The sequence below is a fragment of the Cuculus canorus genome, unplaced genomic scaffold, assembly GCF_017976375.1.
Source record: "Cuculus canorus isolate bCucCan1 unplaced genomic scaffold, bCucCan1.pri scaffold_108_arrow_ctg1, whole genome shotgun sequence".
Taxonomy (NCBI): Eukaryota; Metazoa; Chordata; class Aves; order Cuculiformes; family Cuculidae; genus Cuculus; species Cuculus canorus.
In genome coordinates this window covers 1-6,093 of record NW_026527756.1, presented here as the reverse complement: position 1 = coordinate 6,093, position 6,093 = coordinate 1, and the positions used below count along the sequence as shown (strand labels likewise).

General features: G+C 44.8%; 1 pseudogene; it reads left to right on the top strand.

Annotated features, from left to right (window-relative positions):
• The first annotated feature begins 471 nt into the window (after window positions 1-471).
• LOC104064575 (germinal-center associated nuclear protein-like) lies at window positions 472-5,695 on the top strand (annotated as a pseudogene).
• Window positions 5,696-6,093: the final 398 nt, after the last annotated feature.

The window sequence follows — 6,093 nt, the reverse complement described above, 5'->3', positions numbered from 1 at the left end:
ACGCTGGAAACAGGGAAAGAAAACTGCTTGAACTTTTGCCTGGGGAGCACGGGACAAGGTGTGGCACAGCTGAGAAGGGATGAGATGGAAGAGGAGCAATCCTGCTTCCCTCGTGTGATCTGCCAGGCCACTGATGCCAATGCATCCTGCTAAGCGGAATGCTGCTCCGTTTTGTCTGCATTGTTTGTTTTCGACTGGGGCAGAAGGCTGTTCTGTGTGGAGGCTGCCTGGGTACAGCTGGCAGGTCTCGTCTCACCCTGTGTCTGCTCTGTTGGAGCTGTGAGTTTGTGGCCGTGTGCAGAAATAGAGGCTGAGCCCGCAGCGCCCCCTCACACCCAGCCCTGGGCAGACTGACTCGTGGGGCCTTTGAGAGCCCAATCTAGTCTGAAGAGCAAAGGGAGAAAACCTGTTTGTTCTGCAGAAGAGTTTATTAATGTGACCCATTTATCTGTTCTCTTCCCAAGGTGGAGGGAGGCTGTGGCAGCTCGGAGAAAGCTGAAACGTCAAATGAGGGCATTTCCTGCTGCTCCCTGCTGCGTGGATCTGAAAAATAGCCTGAAAGCACTGTCCCCTAGTGCAGAGTGGCCTATATCCAGGGAGAACCTGTGCAAGGGAATGGTAGACCTGGGGCATGGAGGAAAGCTGGGGATCTCTTGCACAAGGTAAGGATACTTACAGTGACAGCGGTTGGCATTCTGTGTGAGTTTGGGGGGGGCAAGTTGCAGAGTAGCCCTCTTCTTATACTGTGAACGTTAATGCTGTTGGAAAACTGTTTCGAAGTACCCTCAAAAAGACCTTTCCTGTACAAATGCCACGACAAAGACTGCAAACCTAAAGAAACTCTTCTTCCATTCACAGCAGCTTTCTAAAGTGTCAGCAGCTTTCTAAAGTAACAGCAGCAGTTTCTAAAGTACCTCTAAGGTCTTAGTGAGCGTTTCTTAAATTTGGTTAAAGTAGCTGTTTTAGATGAAGAAATACAACCAAGAATCTTTTGTTTCCAGATTGAATTTGCTGAGAGACAAGACAGCGCATGAAATGAAAGTTCAGCACTTCTACCAGCAATTGTTAAGGTACGTTGGCATTTGGTCCTTGTTTTCATTCTAAGCAAGTTGTAGCAGAAATGCCAGAGATCTTGAAAATGTCAGTGAGGAAAGGCAAATCGTACTCGAGTGTCCAATTGCAGCCTTGCTTCTGGAGGTATTTTCCAGGTAAGGGAAACTGGAATATAAAATCATGAAAATGTTAGGCCATTGGACTTTTTTTTTTTTTTTTTTTTTTTGTGCCTAGGTGAGTTGGTGCCTGGGCACGAGAGTAGAGGAGGAGGAGAAGAGTGAATGAGCTGTTACTGGCCTGGCTTGTGGTACAGAGAGTTTGATCCAGGCGTTTAAAGTGCATCTGGAGGTCTGCCTTCTCATGCACTCCAGTGGCCTGTGTGTGTGTTGGAGCAGTGTGGAAGTAAAGAGATGCGTACAGGGTCCCACAGTCCCCAGAGTGAGACTCGGGTAACAGATTAAACATCTGCAATTCTAGAAGGCATCTGTTCTATGGCAAAATAGATGGACAACCAATGTAAAAAATTAGCTCTGAGTTTGGACTGTTTGAACTGGGTGGTAACTAATTATAGTATCATTGCTGGTTCGAAGCAAGTAAAATATTGACCTCATGGGAATTAGCACTGGGGCGTCTTTTCACCAGCATCTGTCTTTCTTTAAGTGATTTAGCTTGGACTCCCCTGGATCTTGTCTCGTTAATCGCTGAACATATTCCAGTTGAACAAGAACAGGTATTTTGGAAGGTTCTGTTGGTTTTGCCAAGTGATGAGGAATATGCCAAGGATCATCACAGCAGGTAAGAGTTTATTGCTGGATCCCTTTCTCGAGCAGGGTACTCAGAAAGGAGTGGGAGTATATGGTCCTTGTCCTGTGGTATTTCCCCCTCCCCGCCCCATCATGTCAAATTTCCAGGGTTTGTTTTCCTCCAGAGCACTGCAAAGAATACAGCTGTAATTTAGCTGTCTCTGTCTTCTAACGTTGTTGATTGAATTACTTTTTCTCATACTGAAAATAGAAAACCTTGAGATATGTAACAGTGTGGAGACATTTAATAGCTATTTAGCCAAATCCAAGCAATGTGGAGGTTGGGATTATTATAGATTGTCATGCCTTAGAGGTATTGGTGCTAAAACCCTAAGATGTCTTTTTTTTTTTGTTTGTTTGTTTTTGTTTTTAATTAAGAAACTCAGTACCTCAAAAGCCCACTTTTCTTGTTTACTAGGGTACTGGTGGATTGGTTGAAAGTCAAATTTATGGGAGACAAAAACTGGAGAAAAAACACGTTGCATACGGAAGGTAGAATTCAAACACTGGCGCTATTTAATTCTCCTGGCATGCACGGGAGCAGAAGCATTAAAGTTGGTGTCTGTATAAAGGTAGGTGAGAACAATTTTGTGATTTTTTGATTTTGAAAGTGTCTGAAAAAAGATGGAATTTGTTCCCAGTCGACGGAGTAAACGCCTAGAAGTTTAGCTTTAGTTACATAACTTGTGTCTTTTGTTACTTGCATAGGTGGCACATGGTGCGCTGTCTGACTGTGAGCTCGATACAGCTGAAATGCAGGAAGACTTGCTTGGAACCAGTGGTCTCATCCTTGTCCTTCCTCCTCGAGTGAGGAGTGAAGACGTTGCAGAAGACGATGCTTATTGGCTTTCAGCTTTACTGCAGTTGAAACAGTTGCTTCAGGCCAAACCTTTCCATCCGTCAGTTCCCCTGGTGGTCCTTGTCCCTGGTCAGGAAGAGGAGGCCACAGAGAAAGAAGTAGAAGAAGGTATGTAATTATTTCTGTGCCTTGAGGAAACAATGGGAGTGCTCAGGGCTGCCCCTGTAGAACTGCTGTGTCTAGTGCAGTCTCTCAAATACGGCATCAGGTAAAGAGAGAGGCTGTGAGGCACAGTGCTTTTCAAAGCTTTGCTAGAAATCCCAAGGCCTTAAGAACTGATCAATATGGAAAGAAATGAACTTTGTTTTGGCTTCCAATTTTCCTTTGCACATGGTATTTGATCCCGAGTGTCTGTGGGAAAGGGTGGAGGAGAGAAGTGACGCTGTGAATGTAATGCGGAGTGTGAGACTTGGTCAGGGTAGGAGATACACAGGGAGAAAGAACGAGTATACGGTGGATTTTCTTATTTTTAAGGTTTAATGCTGCAGGACTTGATTTCAGCCCAGCTTATTTCAGACTACACAACTGTTGAGCTTCCAGGTTCTATCAATGACTTACAGGGCACGAGAAGGGTAAGAACAGCAACTTTGAACTTTTAAGAGTTACTTGACTGGTTTATCATTAACCTTAATTTGTCATGTCTTACAAGGAATTATTGTTATGTTCTTAGTAGCTTAAATTGCATCTGAGTATTGTGTAATGGGATATTTTTCTGTTATTGTAGTTTTTGTTCAGAAAGCCCTCTTTGCCAGCTTTTTCACACACCTGAATTTGTTGGAGTCTGACACTTGCTTGTTAATAGCGATTCCAACATTGGCTAGAAATATTCTGAAATGAAATATTTGCGACTTTTCTATTCTTTGTGACTGCTCTCTAGTCTAAACGACTAGTTTAGTCTAAACGACTAGAGACCAGCAGCATTTGCTACATAAAAGATAATTGCTTCTGAGTAACACTGAAAACTGTACTGAGACCAAAATGTGGTGAATCTGTTCTTGTTTGTGCTGCCTGCGTTGACAGGCAGGGGTACAGTTGCTGCATTAACAGACAAGTGCTGGTGGTGGGGAAGTCTTTGTACCCTTCAACTACTTGTCCTGAAAGGCAGAGAGCTTTTGTAGCTCTTCTGGCTGCTGTGAGATCACTCAGACCATCTGACTGGAGGATTATTGTTGCAAATGTTGGGTTGATGATAGTTGATTTTGCTGCCTAGTATTTTGAATAGTGTTAAGTCCAACTTAGGGTTGCACTGTTGAATATTTAGTATCCTGATCACTGCAGAGCAGTTTGAACCACCTCTGTTTTGTGTCACAGATCTCCAAGGCTGTTGGCTGGCTGGTTTCCCAGTACCCTAATTCCCTTGAGCTCTGCAGTCAGATCGATTCAGGAGTTTGCTGAGGATGGGATTGCGTATGAATTTGGCAAGCGCTTCTACTGTGACTGGAAAGAGAGGCGTTCAGCTGGCTTGCCATCTCAGGAGCCTGGGGTCATCATTTAGCTGTACAACAGTGTGCTGCAGTTTCTTTCTGATGTGGCATCCTCGGAGCATCTTTGTGACTTGTCCTGGCCTATTACGGAGTTTTCAGAGCCTGGGGGTAACAAGCTGTTGCCTCACCTGCACTGGAACATGCCTGATCATCTGGCCTGGCTGAAAAAGGCTGTGCTGTTCTTCCAGATCCCGTACCTAGATCTGCCTCCATTAGGTGGTACGTGCTCTGCACTGTGTTGAACTGTCTGGCTGTAAGGTTTGGCTCTGTCACAAATTCTTTCAATTTGATTTGGTTTTAATCCGTAGCTCCTTGGCGTCCTGTTTGCCACATGATTCTCCAGTATGCGTCTCAGTTTGCTAGTTTGTCCAGTACTCGACCACTGATCCTGTCTCAAGTGGAGAATCTGCTGAGCAAAACTTACCAGAAGTAAGAGAACAACACATCTGGGAACTCTGATGAAGATGGACCTTCTGTTGATGACATCCCTTGGGATGCTATCTTGGCAGCCTGCATTGATCATAAACTGAGAGATTGGAAACCATCCGAACTGCCAATTGCTCCAGGTATCGCATGTCCTTCCACAGCGTGGATGGTGCTTCTTGTGCAGCTGTATTTAAGATTTGACAGGTGTGCCTTTATATGTGGCAGTTAGTGATACGTAACAGGGAGGGAATTCTGCTCTTTGGTCCTCTCATTCACGCTGCGGAATGACACTGTGCTTTACTGCACATCTCTGCTCTTCAGAGCGCATATTTAAGTGTGGCTTATGACTTGGCATGATCTTGTGCTGGAAAATCTTGTCCCTGCATGGAAGAGGGATATGGTCAGTGTCTTTCAGCCCTCCTCTCCCAACAGAAGAGAGTTTACATTCAACCCAAAGCTGAGAATTGGTCCCTCAGAAGCCTTGTAAGCACCGGTCAGCTGAGATCACAAGCTGCCACCGTTAACGAGCACTTCCATGGGTTAATGAAGTATGTCTTGGATTCGTTTGCCTTTCAACTGCGTAGGGTTCTTTTGGTGCCGTGTGCGGCTTAAGTGTAGGCGATCTCTTTTAGCGCTAAACCCACTGAACTTGGACACACTAGAATTTTTAAAATGAAGACAAAGCAGGGTTTTCCAACTTTCCCCAGTAATCTAGTATTTGTCGAACACTAAAGCAGCCCAAGAAGGCTCCTTTTGATATGGAAGTTATGTCTTAAAGCTACTTGAAAGTGAGCACACAATTTTTCTTCGAGTTGGCTTTTTAATGCCAAGTTTTTCATCAGAAGGGGAAAAAATTTTGACAGCAAACGTTTGGTTTAGTTTTATTTACAGAAGCAGTAAGCGACGATGGTCAGATTCGTGTGTATTTCTTCGAGGAGCATTTGAAGAACTTCACTCTCCCTTTTGCATGGGAACAAGCCAGGCTGCGCACACAGGAGGAGATCCGGCAGGGCCATGAGAGGTGAGACAGGTGCTGGCACTGCCTGGGGGAGTAGCATTCAGCTGTCCACTGTGCCATCATTTGCTCAGTGAGCTCCAATGAGGTTGCTCAGGGACTCTGCCACGAGCACAGTGGCGACACCAGGCTGAAAAGCGGCGTGTGGCACCTTCCTAGAACATGCTTGTGCACATCTGATCTAACAAGGGTGTGCGGAGAGAGGGTAGTATGCAGATTTTACTTCTGCAGCATTACTTGGCTCTCAAACTGATTGCTTGGGAGGTTCTTCAAGCATTATGAATGGAGAAATTAACTTCTACCAAAGAAAAGAGTGCTGAGGCTTTGGAATTAGTTTATTCGTGTCCCCTCCCTTACATTCACTTTATTTTGCAGCCTGGACCCTGACACGTGAATTACAGATTAGGTGATTTGCACATTTACTCTTTAGCAATTGTGTTAATTTTGCAGCAT